Raw genomic sequence first — 14,456 nt, 5'->3', positions numbered from 1 at the left:
AATGACAAGAATATGAATCGCTGCAGGAAGGCATTTCGGGGAGATAAGTCGCCCGAAGTAGAGAAGCTTTATTGCTGGGCGACTAATCTCTCCGTCTGCCACCACCCTTAGAATTAGAGCATGCCAATATACTTTTTAAACATCAGGCCCTTCAAGCCCTTTGGTTATTGCTCAGATATTGGGGCAAATTCACTAAGATTCGTAGTTGCGCCAGCGTCCGATTCGCCGCACTTCGCCAGGTGTATTTTCGCCAGCGCTATGCAAATTCACTAAAAACTGAAGTTGCGCTCAGGGGAAGCGTAAGGTTGCGAAATTGCACTAGCGTTAATTCGCCAAGAAAAGCGAAGTTACTTGCTTAATTTGCATGTGGCGCCAAATTGAAGTTACAATGGAGGTATATGTAGCATCACTACACAAGCCTGGGAAACCTTCAAAACAGCAAATAAATTTTTTATTTTGCCCTACACATGTGCCCACTGTATAGTTAAGTTGCCACGAGTTAGGAAATGTAGGGGGGAAGGAGGGTAGCCCCAAAAAAAATTTCAAACTTTTTCAGCCTATCACCCATGAAAAAAGAAAAAACGGCAGCTTTTTTTAAGCAATCCCTATCTACTCTATTGCACTTCGCCTGGTCTGGCGTAAAAGGTAGCGTTCAGAAAAATGCGCCGTCAGTGAATTTGCGTAGTTACGTCCAGGCGTAAGGGTGCGAAGTAACACTAGCGAATTTACGCCAGTGTCGGTTAGTGAATCGGCGAATTAACGAAAATGCGATACGCTAGCGAATTAACGCTAGCGTTAGGCGCTTCGTCCTTTAGTGAATTTGCCCCTTAGGGTCTAGAATATCATGTGATTCTGGAAAATGTATTGATAGCGTTATTTATAAACCAGTGACCCATTCTGCAGCACAGTAAAATAGGTGTAAAAATGTATTGCTGCTGAAGCATTCTTTGATAAAGACTACAGAGGTATCATCAATTTTTACTTTTCTCTTTTTGTAAGTCTTTATTTTTGATGTAATTTTATGAGGAAGTTAGAAAAAAATATCTGTGTAACAGGCTTTGACAATTAGGCAGAGATTTTGGGAAATGTGAATGAAAACCTAAACTGGACGTAGACATGCAGTCATGGTCATTCAGTAACATACTAAAAGTTAACTTAAAGACGAACCACCCCTTCAATTGTTCCATAAAGCCACAGAGTATATAAACTTGCCAGCCTGGGAGAAGTATAAAAATGTGTACTGCTATAGCGAAATGACTTTGTTCTTTAGCTGTCAATTGCTACTTACTTTATTCATCTGTAATGCATAGGCTTTGCTTTGAATTAGAAGCACATTTGAATTGTTACAGCTTCTCTATTGCTCATTCCCTGTTCCTCTTTTTAATAACGTGTCTGGTTATGTTATCTCTCCTGCTGTCTTTCCACTTCAGACTTGAAAGTCCCTGGAGTGCTTTACTGCCATGAAGTGATGCCAAAAAAATGCAAAATCGACCTTGGAATACAAAGCAAAATTGGCCAGCTTGCAAGATTCCCCCCACTGTCAGCCACACACTAGGTTTTGGCATGGTAGTGGGCCATGTATTAGCAAAAAACCTTGAAAACTGGAGACTATACATTCCTTTTATCTAAATTAAAAAGTAATTATTTTTAGCTAATTTGGACACTTAGCAGATGGCTTTTCTTTTTTTTTTAAATCAACGTAACTGTCATTGGTAGCAAGTAAGAAGATGATATAGACACAGATCAGCAGTTCCATGCTAAATCCTTGACTTTTGCTTCATTACAGTTGTAAATAAGATAGCTAATTGCATAAAGACTTGACAATTTGCAGATGGTCTAACTCTTGCTCTACAATCTCTTCCATCTGGAATTTCTTGTTAATGGGACTTTCCTTTGGATGCAGGGGGGAGGGCAGGCAGTATGTTAACAGGGGAGTGGAAAGGTTAGTATGATTAGGCAGAGTTGATTTAAAAGTGGGCAATAAGAGTATTAATTGGTAATGTTGATTTCTTATGCTGCAAAGTTTTCACTTTGCTCAACTGCGAGACCTGACCTAGTAGTAATTAAAAAATAATCATCTGCTGCATCTTTCATTAGGATTTATAGAGAGTGGGGAAGCTAGAAGTCCATTTGTTTATGCTCTGTGGTGAGATTATTTAACCAATTTATCACTAGCGTTCCACAAATAAATAATGATGTTCTTTTTGGTAATATTTTTTGTAGAACTGAGGTTTTGGCTGATTCTCCCTCACAATATGAGTTGTTCTTGTAATCATACTTAATTTCTATACAGTAGGCTTATTCTACTCCACATAACAGTGGCTGTTTATTATGTCTTCGTGGATATCGTCATAAAATATACGCAACCTCCTTTCGTTAGTTCCCTAGTTAGAATCAAATATAGGTATTGTAAGGCAGAATTCACTGAAAGGAGTGCCGATTTGTACTAGAACTTAAGCAAAACTAGTCATGTTTGTGATTTTTAACCTGATTGAAATTGTATTCACGTAATAACATTAAGAAATGTTTATTACATAGCCAGTATATTGATTGTTGCAGGGCAACCTTTAAAGGAATTGTTCAGTATAAAAATAAAAACAGGGTAAATAGGCTGTTTTTAATATAGTTAGCTAAAAATGTAATGTATAAAGTCTGTAGTGACTGGATGTCTAACATAATAGTCAGAACACTACTTCCTGCTTGCAACTCTCTTGGTTTTCACTGATTGGTTACCAGGCAGTAACCAATCAGTGACTTGAGGGGGGCACATGAGTCATAACTGTTGCTTTTGAATCTGAGCTGCATGCTAAGGATCAATTGCAAACTCACTGATCAGTTATGTCTCATGTGGCTCCCATTAAAGTCGCTGACTAACTCAGAGTTAGAGAGCTGAAAAGCAGAAAGTTCTGTTATGTTAGACATCCACTCACTCTAGCCTTAATACATTATATTTTTGGCTAACTAACTATATTAGAAACATTTTTATTTTGCACAGCCGATCTATTAACCTTGTTTTTATTTTTACACTGAACTGTTCCTTAAGGGCTCTTACACATGAGCGTTCTGACCTGCGCTCCCCTGCGTTCCGTTTTTTGGCGTTCAGCCGCAGGGGAGCGCAGGAATAGACACAAGTCATTATTTCAAATGGGGCTGTACTCACTCAGGCGCGTGTAGGCGCCGAACGCAGGTTCAGACGCAACATGCTGCATTTTTCCTGCGTTCGGCGCCTACACGCGCCTGAGTGAGTACAGCCCCATTTCAAATAATGACTTGCGTCTATTCCTGCGCTCCCCTGCGGCTGAACGCCAAAAAACGGAACGCAGGGGAGCGCAGGTCAGAACGCTCATGTGTAAGAGCCCTTAAGTAGCTTCAGTTCACTGTGAAACATGCGAGGGCCTGAAGTCCCTTTTTTTCATAGTGGGTGGTTTACAGATTCTCAGAGCCCATCACACCACAAGAAGGGAGAGTTTGGATTACTCTGTGAGCCTAAGGGGGCTCGGTAGATGGTTCCTGCGAGCACAGAAAGACTATATTGATTTACAATTAATTTGTGGAATCAGGTATGACTGTGCAGAACACATTTGTATTTATTTTTGGAATTTCAGATAGTGTTTATTCACAGTTTTTACATAAGCAAAACAGAATGGACCAGTGTCAACCATAGATGAGGCAGACTGGTTGACATCATCATTAATAGAAATTGTTTAATATGCCTACATTCATTAAAACCATTTCCTTTTATTATTAAAACATCAAAACATCTGTTTTATTATTTGTGGAACATTTTATTTGTTCAAACACATTGCTCTCTTCTCTAAATAACCTGTGCTAAAGGCTTTAACTATGAAACTGAGCTTCATTAATGTCCTGGTAATTTGTATGCCTTTGAAAAGCTTCTGCCACAGTTTTATCAAAACCAGTTAATATTGCTATATAACTTTCAGAAACCCATGCAGCGTGGAAGCATTGCATAAAGGGAACAATAAAAGCATTGCTGTAAATTGTGGAATAGGAACAGAATACCACTTGCAGAACAAGTGTAGAAAAAAATGGGTAAATTACATGAAATCAGACCAAATAATGGCAGCACTACAAGGTGTATGCAGATTGCCCAAGAAATCATTTGGGGAATAAGGATTAATGCAACACTGGTTGTTCAAGTAGACTAGCATGTATGTTTCCTACTCAAATGCAAATGTGCTTTCACTGATTATTAGACGACCATCTGAAACAAAACAGCCCTCTTTATATGATTTAAGCTACAGCATATGCTCTCTCAAACAACAAAAATAAATTGCCCTCTATTTTCTTTCTGCTTGACATGTCTTGTTCTTTAACTATAGGGACTGCAGATTGAACCTGGCTTGAAACGCTGCAGTAAACCTGAGTGTGATGCTTTTCCCTTGGACTATGTTATTCAGGTTCACAACAAGCTGCTCTTGGACATAAGATGGTACATCAAGAAATACTACAGTGTAAGTAATAGATACAGTTTCTGTCCTATAAAACTCTTTCAGCACACAGTCATTACTGATAGACTTTTCCAATGGGTGGTAAGTTATTGTCTGTATAAAATATTTCCCAAATGTGAAGCTACTTGGATTCTGGGATTTGTCCCACCCTGAGCTTCATTGTGTTTTTTACTTATATGGATGTGCCATATCTGGTTCTTTTTCTGAATTGATTTTTGATACGTTATGAGAGAAACGTCCATTCAGGTTTTAATATCCAAGTTATGTTAATCCCTGATTCTGAATTACAGGAAGGTGATCTCCCATAATCTCAGTTATAAGGAAATATTTCTAATTTCTAAACATTATTTCCTTTTTGTCTGTATTAATAAAACCATAACGTGTACTTGATCCTAAGATATATTAGTCCTTATTGAAGACAAAAAAAAATCCTGTTCGGTTTACTGAATGTATAAATGATTTTTTTGGTAGACTTAAAGTATGGAAATCAAAATATGGAAAGGTCCCTTACCTGGCAAACCCCAGGTCCCAAGCATTTTTGGTTACAGGTCCCATACCTGTAGTGCAAAATGCTTTTAGTTGCTTATGAAATTCAATAACTACACAAATGTCAAACAACATACTCAAGATTTTTCCCCAAAATTTAGTGCTGTAGTAGCGGCAATATTTAAATTTTTTTTTATTCATCCATTATTAACAATAGCTTGATTTTTCTGTACCTTTAGAAGCCACCTTGTGACATAATTGAATGCCACTCCCTAATAGGCCACATGGGAAGCTTTACTGCCATAAAGCATGTGTTATTTTTAATAGTAAACTCAGGTTACATCTGTGACATTTATTTTGCTTCAAAAACACACTCATCTGTAAAGATGGGAGAATTTGTAAACAAGGATGTTCTGTACTTCAAATATTTCTATCGAGCAGCTGTTTCTGCAAGGAATGTATCTATATTTTTTGTGTGTTATGAATATTTGTGCAGCTGTAGTATCACAAATGTTGAAGGGATTCTGTCACAGGAAACCATGTATTATAAAATGCATCCATTAATAGCTCTCCTCCAGCAGGATCCTGTATTTAAATCTGTTTTTCACAAGAGCACACTTATTTATATTTCAGTTTGAAATTTGACAGAGGGTAGCCATCGTCTTACTTTCACAAGTGCCCTCAGCCATGTGACTATGCTCTGCCTGTCACTCTTTACTGCTGCACTGCAAGTTGGAGTGGTATCACCACCCTCCATATCCCTCAGCAGCCTATCAACTGAACAGTGAGCATGTAACAGGATAACAGCTTTTTCCTGAGATCTTTCCTGAAATATTAGCTGCCTGAATTGATAGAACCTCCATATTTCTATGCTGCTCCACTGGCCTGCTTTGGGCTAATACACTGATCCCCAAGCAGTGGCTTGGGAACAACATGTTGCTCATCAACCCTTTGAATGTTGCTCCCTGTGGCTTCAAAGTAGATGCTTATTTTGAATTCCTGACTTGAAGGCAAGCTTTAGTTGCAAGAAAAAACATGTCTACTGCCAAACAGAGACTCCTGTAGGCTGCATGTCCACATTGAGTCTACCAATAGTTTCCCACAGCACTGCCACTGGGCAACAAATCTATCTAAAATTAATATGAACTGGTTATCAGTAGGAATCTCCTGTGCTAAAACATGTGAATCTCAGCAGCTGCTATCAGGGTGGCTCTGTATTCTTTTTGTAATTTAATATTACCAGGAGTGGTAATGGAGCATTTCTGCTGCTGGATAATTTCCTCTAACTCTAATGGCTTACACTGCAGGTACAGGTGGTTATTAACATGCTTTAATGTACAATCTTCAGACAAGAACAGACTGTAGTTGCTGTGTTAGGCAGCTTCAATCGGAATTGACATGGGTGGTTTCAGGTGTTTCTCTGCCAGTTAAACTACCCTGTGTGTCATTAGCCTTAATTAGCTTGTTCGGTAAGAATATATGTTATACAGTGTGAGGAAATGGTTTCTAAAACCACTGACCCCCGTACCCTTAACAAACAGATAACATGAAGCCTAGAGATGGTTTCAGCCTTGTAGATATCAAAATTATAAATGCTTACATGCCTATGAGAATAGCACCCAAACAGGAGAAATAATGCAACAACTCAATTCCCATGTGACTTGGAAACAGATATTGAGTAGGAGAAACGATAGCTTATCTGAAAGCAGTTGCATTGTGCAGTGCTGGCTCTTTCTGAAAGCTTAGGATCAGGCACAATGATCTGACATGGCTTCTACACACCAATATTACAGCAAAAAAAAACTATATTTCGTGTTTAAAGAATAAAATTGTGGTAGAATGTTGTATAAACAATGTAATTTAGTATTAAAACTACACCATAAAAATCATGACAGAACCCCTGCAAAGGAAAACTAAAGCTTAACTAAGAAATAGGGCGGAAATGTTGTACATTATGTTATATATATATATTAGTGATGGGCGAATTTGCGAAATGGCGCCGGCGTCTCGTTTTTGACACCGGTGCCCGTTTTTTCGACGCCGGCGCCCGTTTCTGACGCCGGCGCCCGTTTTTTTCCGCGAATTTTCGCGGGTGTTTCGCAAATTTATTCGCTGGCGGCGAATCGCGCAAATTCGCACCGAATTTGCGCCTGGCGAATAAATTCGCCCTTCACTAATATATATCATATAAATGTCACAATACAATGCTGATTACTAAACCTTTTAGATTATTGATAAATGGCAACTCCATAATCATCGCAATTAGCATCAGAATTTAATAATCAGCCCTGTAGCATCAGCTTCTATGACAGGCAAACATAATTTTCTGCTTAATGATTTGTGAAGATCCCTAAGCTCATCTTCTCACCAGCTGCTCAAAGCCCATTGATCATGTGTGTGTCGCAGATCCTCCGAACAAAATCCAAGATGGGAAACTCCTGTGAGTTATTAATGAACTCATAAAAGTTAAACGTGTCTATAGCTATTAATTAAAAATCAAAGAAACATCAAAAGACAACTAATGGGCATACTTAGAGTCTGAGGCGTTAATAACTGTTGCTTTGAGTGTCCTGTGTTTTGAAATTTTAATATTGAAGTTCTCCTTTCTACTGTGATTAAAATCTTCAGATCCTTTACAGAAGGAGCTTGTCATAACTGATAATTGAAAGCATTAATTAATGTTCAAGTTCCTTTCAATTCTGTAGTAAAGATTTCTGATGTACATAATATTCTTCCATAGCAAATTGTCAAAATTAGGAGATAGTAATAAAGAACAGAAATTTTCAACATATTAAATGACAGCAATACACTTAAGCTGGCCACATACATTAAGATCTTCTCTTTGGCGTTGCCACCAAGCAAGCAAATTTTTGGCCCCCTACATGCCGGGCCAAATTGGGCTGATACAATCATTCGGTCCTCAAGCCAATGTTTAAAATATAACAAAAGCCTATGATAGCCGGTCAGAAGAGCACTGCCTCAACATGCTGTTTTCTATCAGGATATCTATCAGGAATGGTCCATACGCTTGCAGAGAAGCTGCTGACTTGATCTGAAGGGGCTGAACAGCTCAGCACAAATGTCAATGTGCAAATCATATGGTTTATGTAATTTGAAGGTCATTATGTACTTGTGTTACGGTAGCACAGCAAATAATCTCTTTCTTATAAATTTATTTTACCACCAACTAGCTATGCACCAAATACATAATGTAATTTTGTGATTTGGATGAATGAAAAAATAAACTAGTCTGAATTATTATTTGCATATTCCAATTTGAGAGCATGTGTGAGGGCGTGTTATCTATGACCAGTTGCTGATTGTTGTCACATTACATAGGTCAAAGAGCCAGAGCTGTCAGTTTAACAACCTTGGGCAGTGAAAGGGCTAGAATCGCATGCCCAGTGTCAGACTGGCCCACCGGGATACCAGGAAAACTCCCGGTGGGCCCAGGTGTCAGTGGGCCCTTATGCTGCTAAACATTTAGCCTATTCCATGGCCATTCCCTGTTTCTATGAGAACAAAGAGGCTAAAGAGATGGATTAATAGTTTATAGTATGTATAACTAAAAGAGACTATGAGAATAGAGGTTGAACGAGGAGAGGAAGAATAATAGTACTGAGAGTGGGCCCCTGGGCTAAATTTTCTTGGTGGGCCCCTGGTCTAAGGTTTTTGGGTGGGCCCCTAGTGTCCCAGTCCGACACTGTGCATGCCTTTGAGGGTTCAGATTTGAGAAGTTGAGCAAATATGAATCTTGAAAAACATTTGGCCAAATCCTAAATCAACTTCTGAATTTAGGCCTTCTGTACCTATAGATACTGCTAGAGCAACTGTAATGAAAGAGAAGGAGGATTAGACTTTTTTTCAATATTAAAGCTTTGCTCTCTCTCATTCCACAACAACTAGGAGAAGTTATCTCTTTGTTCCATTCTCATTGTTCTAACTATAAATCTTTTCAAACTCGAAGGGGCCAATTCACCAAGCTCGAGTGAAGGATTCGAAGTAAAAAAACTTCGAATTTCGAAGTGTTTTTTGGGCTACTTCGACCATCGAATGGGCTACTTCGACTACGACTTTGACTTCGAATCGAAGGATTTGAACTAAAAATCGTTCGACTATTCGACCATTCGATAGTCGAAGTACTGTCTCTTTAAGAAAAAACTTCGACCCCCTAGTTCGCCATCTAAAACCTACCGAACCCAATGTTAGCCTATGGGGAAGGTCCCCATAGGCTTGCCTAAGTTTTTTTGGTCGAAGGATAATCCTTCGATCGTTGGATTAAAATTTGATTTGAAGGATTTAATCGTTCGATCGAAGGATTATTCCTTCGATCATTCTATCAAACTATTTGCACTAAAATCCTTCGACTTCGATATTTGAAGTTGAAGGATTTTAATTCCCAGTCAAATATCGAGGGTTAATTAACCCTCGATATTCGACCCTTGGTGAATTTGCCCCAAAGTGTTTCCAATTCCAAATCTCATTTTCTGTTGCAGCCCTTCCTGCCAGTGAAGATGTTATTGGTTTAGTTATCCTTCACATCTGGAGGCAGGACAAACGTCTTAACATTTATATGTAGGATTGGCTCCTCCCCTACCCTGCCGTACTTCTGTCCTGCCACCAGAGGTGGGACAGCTTAGGAATGATGTTATTTTATTCTATTTTATTTTATTTTACATTATTTTACACTATTCTGGCTTGTAGTAGATTGGATTTATGGTGGACTCTTGGACTTGACTTATGGCTAAAGCTGGCCATAGACGCAAATATCCGATCGTACGAATCATCTCCCGACCTGCCACTAACCATTCCGATCAAATAAAGTAGTAAAAGAACAGATCAGTCGATGTTCTGCCCCTGACAGCAATCGTACGAAAGTTATGTCCGACCAAAGCTAGTGATAGTCTCCCTCTGAAAATCGTATGATCGGCAATACATGCAGAGATATTATCTGCAGTCAACTGAAATCTTTTAACATGTCCAATAGGACATACTAGAAATAGTCAGGGCCTATACCCCTGAAAATGTAGTTATTGTTAACAAATTCGTAAAATGCTCATCAAAATATATTTTTGCACTAGCAGTAATACAGAAAGATTATGGTGTATTTATAAGGGACCACTAATTACAATTGCTTATAGATTTGATGTTTTTCTTACCGGTTATTTGTGAGTTTCACAAGTCATCCTACCATCCTACTAACTCCCATTGTAACCCTCATCCCGCATCTAACAAGCTGAATCCCACATGAGTCACCAATGGGCAAATGTACAACTATTAAACTACATATGTAAGGTGTTTGAATTAGGAGAAATAAATATGGAGGTTGAGGCATCACCTTTGAAGAACTAGTATGTATTATAACCTATATAAATAAACTTAATTTTGTGTAAAATGTAAAAAGAAAATCTGCTAGAATGTACTGTATGTGTTTACAAAGGTCCATGTTTTTTTTAAACAGTTTCAGATAATGTACAAGCAAAGTGAAGCCGTCTGAAATCACAAGGTATTTACTTGTCTCATGCCGTACAGGGACAGCACATTTTTCTGGTGTTCATTTTTATTTCTAAGGGAGACACTGTGATCCCACAAGTGCTCCTTTATAAGGTTGCCTCATAAGAGCACTAATTATGCCAAGGAATAATTGATTTAGTGTTTTTTTATTGGAGGAAGGGTGCAAAAATAGAACTGTCAAGCTAAGTTTAAATTCAGTAATGAAAAAAGGTTTTTTTTTTAAAACAAGAAATTTCATCATCTTGTCAGCTGGCAGAATGCCTGCTGTGGATTCACAAAGCTAAGAATTACACTTTCATGAAATTTTCCTCACTAACTGCCCTGGTTAATTTGTAAGATAACCCACTGTTCTAATTCATTCTGCAGTTGGGAGGTGCACGTTCTTATCTTTTTATCTGACAAAGCATTTTGTGTTAATCGTTTTGGCCCTCAAGTAGGCTCTCTTGAGATGACGCTTTTTACAATAAATGTGTCTGTGATAGCTCTTTAGACTATTATGCTCACAATAGATCCATAGAACTGGTAATTAATTCTGTGCTGCTTTTTTTGAGGCTAAAAGAATAGGTATAACACTATCAAGAGCTGCAGTGAAGTTTGTTTAGCCGATTTTGTTTGAAGTGGTGCCATCGTGAAGTGCCGATTAAGTACTAGGAAAAGAAAAGCCAATATAGCACCAGCACCACCTCCTCACATATATCTCCACCGCCTTTTATATGAATTTACCAGATATACTTACTAGGTATATTATTGTAGTCTCCTGTCTTTTACAATGAGTCTTTTGCTGTGTTTGGAATTTATTAAATGCTGTTTTTCATGGTGTCTTCCTCAGAGTCTCAATATGTTGCCATTATTTACATAGGATAAATGCTTTGAAATATCGTTTAATAATAGTTCAGGTATGGGACCTGATACCCCAGAATGTTTGCTACCTGGGGTTTTCCGGATAAGGGATCTTTACATAATTTGGAGTTCCATACCTTAATTATACTAAAAAATAATATAATATACAATATAATAATATAGTATAAACATTAAATAAACTGAATAGGATTATTTTGCCTCCAATAAAGATGAATTATATCTTACGTTGGGATCATAATTAAAATGGAGTCTATGGGAGATGACCTTCCTGTGATTTGGAGCCGACAGATTGTTGGCATCTTATTGGGCAGTGTATGTGGCCTTCTGATGGGCTTCCCCAATCAACATCTGGCTGAAAGTCAGCCAGATGTCAATCAGGCAGGGTTAAAAATCTCATTGGATCAAGGACTGCATTGGTTTGTTGATGCGATCCCCGATCCGACTGCCCGTATTCTCCTTGTGATCAAACCCGATATTGTCCTCCACCAAACGAGCGGATCTCTGTATGTATGGCCAGCTTTATTCTAGAGCACCAAAATACGCACTTGCATTACAATGCACAGCTCACAATGGCTTCTTTATTGCGTCAAGATACTAGCTTACGAAAACCTAAACAAAGCGGATAAAAATCCAAACTTCCTGCTGCTTTTCTTTTTTAAAAAGCTTTCTTCTCTCTAACCACACTGCCAGTGTCTTTCCTTCCACTATTTTGGATGCGGCCAAACCCCTGAATCCTTCATGAAAGATTCGTCCGAATACCAAACCGAATCCTAATATGCAAATTAGGTATGGGAAGGGGAAAACATCTTTTACTTCCTTGTTTTGTGACAATTTCCATCCCACCACTAATTTGCATAAGCCAATTCAGATTCAATTCGGCCGGGCAGAAGGATTTGGCCGAATCGGAATCCTGCTGAAAATGGCCGAATCCCGCACCGAATCCTGGATTCGGTGCATCCCTAATTGATAGTCAAGCAACCAAGAAATGGTGCAATAGCGAATTTTTTTTTTCTAGTATGGGATCCAGAAACCCATTATCCAGAAAGCTCTGAATTTCAGGAAAGCTACCTCCCATGAACTCCATTTTAATCAAATAAGTCTAATTTTTTTAAAAAATGCACTTTTTCTCTGTAAAACCGTACCTTGGACTTAATCCCTGACTAGATGGAATTAAATCCTTATTGGAGGCAAAACAATCCTACTGGGTTCAATTTATGTTTTAATGATTTTCTTTATGAAGATCCAAATTACATAAAGAGTCCTTATCCAGAAAACCCCAGGTCCGGAGCAGTGTGGATAACAGGTCCCATACCTGTACCCTGTATTTTGTCATGTGTCAATTTAGCTACAAAAGAGCAAACGTTAAAAATGTGTTAAATCACAGATATTTTGTTTGTTTAGTTGAACTTCATGTATGCGTCTATAACCTAGCACAGACAAAGCCATTCCCGTTATGATTCCCTTTACGATGTTTTCGCTTGATGTAATGATCGAGCATTCGCTTAAACACTTACCTTGAATGTAACTTGGAAATGTAGCCTACTTAATTAGTTCATTCCACTAGTTCTACTCTTCTCTTTGCAGATCCAATTGCTTTTGTAGACCACATCACATAAGTCACTTAACGCCTCGAAATAAAATAATGCTTTAAGCTTGCAGCTAACAAATGCAGCATCTCTGCAGAGCCCTGGGACCATCCTATGATGTGTAATTGCTTTTACATCAGTGACAAGAGAGAGACAAGAATGTGCTTTCCTTGAACTTAACAACAGTTTGGGCAATTTTCTATAATCCAGTAAATACAAATTGTAGCTTGATTATCCATCTACGTCTGTCAAGTGAATTTTAATGGATGAATGAATGAGTCAAATCTATGCATGAAAATATACAAATGTGCAAAATGTAGGTCTAATTATAAGGCTGCTGAATTTACACAAGGTCAGGTAAACAAGGCACCGGCGTAATGATTATTAATTGTTAATAATGCCTTTGGGGAAACATTCGCATTTCCTGAGCACCGAGCAGTTTGTGCATTTTCCCATCATTTGAAAACTCAAATGATCAGAAGCAGCAAGTTTGATGGCAGAGAACTATTTTTCCTGCCTCTGCTCTACACTACATGTAATTGCGCGACTAATTTGTCGATTGTAGGCGAGATGACATTTTTAGGTTTGCGCTGACAATGGTAGGTTTATTTCTTCTTGAATGGTGGAATATATTTATTCTTTCTGCATCGTTCTACTGTGTCACATTGTACTTTTCAGACCCTTTACTGCCAATGTAAAAAAAAATGTATCTTCAAACAAAATTGCTGTTTAACTGTCATAGAAAAATATACTGTACCATGCTGTTTATTTATTTTTTTAAAAAACTTTTGCTTACTTTTCTAATGTTTTTGCATTAATTATTCTACAGAAGGTGCTAGTTTTTTCGCTGAGCTGCAGAGTTTTCTTTCTATACTGCCAGGATTGTGCTAATCTAATTCTAATTGACACTGGCCTATTCGCATGAGGTTGGATTTCTGTGAATTCTACCGCATGTCAACGCAGGTGTTAATTATTCTCACAAGCGAGCGGACAATGATGAACCCTAAGGGGAGACCATTTATCAACGGATTTACCGGGCAGATTTGTTAATATTTTAATTGTAAATTTGAATTTTTAAGTTGGATTTTTGGTGAAAACTCACAAATTCAAGTTGGGAATAATCCAAACTCAAATTTAAGATTTATCATACCTGGACCCTGGGAAAAGCTTGCATTTGCCACCTAAAACCTAATGGCAGAGGTCTAGTAACCCATTTGAAGATGTTAATAGCCTTCCCGATTCGAGATTAGTCGAATTTGATTTGAGTTTTCGGGTCAGTAATATTCGTTCGAGTTTTAGACATTCAAGTTTTTTCTTAAATAAGATACTATTCGAATTTCAAGTTCATTTGAGGTAATAAAAACCTCTAAAACTCGACCTTTGCTAGATTAGCCCCTAAAACTCTTAGGGGCCGATTCATCAATAGTCGAATATCGAGGGTTAATTAACCCTCGATATTCGACTGGGAACTAAAATCGTTCGACTTCAAATATCGAAGTCGACCGATTTTGCGCAAATCCTGCGATCGATCGATCGA

At 38.1% G+C, this 14,456-nt stretch overlaps 1 pseudogene; it reads left to right on the top strand.

Moving 5' to 3' along the window:
* Positions 1 to 14,456, top strand: part of LOC108707448 — a 173,861-nt pseudogene that overhangs the window by 75,429 nt on the left and 83,976 nt on the right.

This window comes from Xenopus laevis, chromosome 2L, assembly GCF_017654675.1.
Source record: "Xenopus laevis strain J_2021 chromosome 2L, Xenopus_laevis_v10.1, whole genome shotgun sequence".
In the NCBI taxonomy this organism is placed as follows: Eukaryota; Metazoa; Chordata; class Amphibia; order Anura; family Pipidae; genus Xenopus; species Xenopus laevis.
Note: the sequence above shows the minus strand (reverse complement) of the source record. Positions and strands in the feature narration are given on the sequence as shown.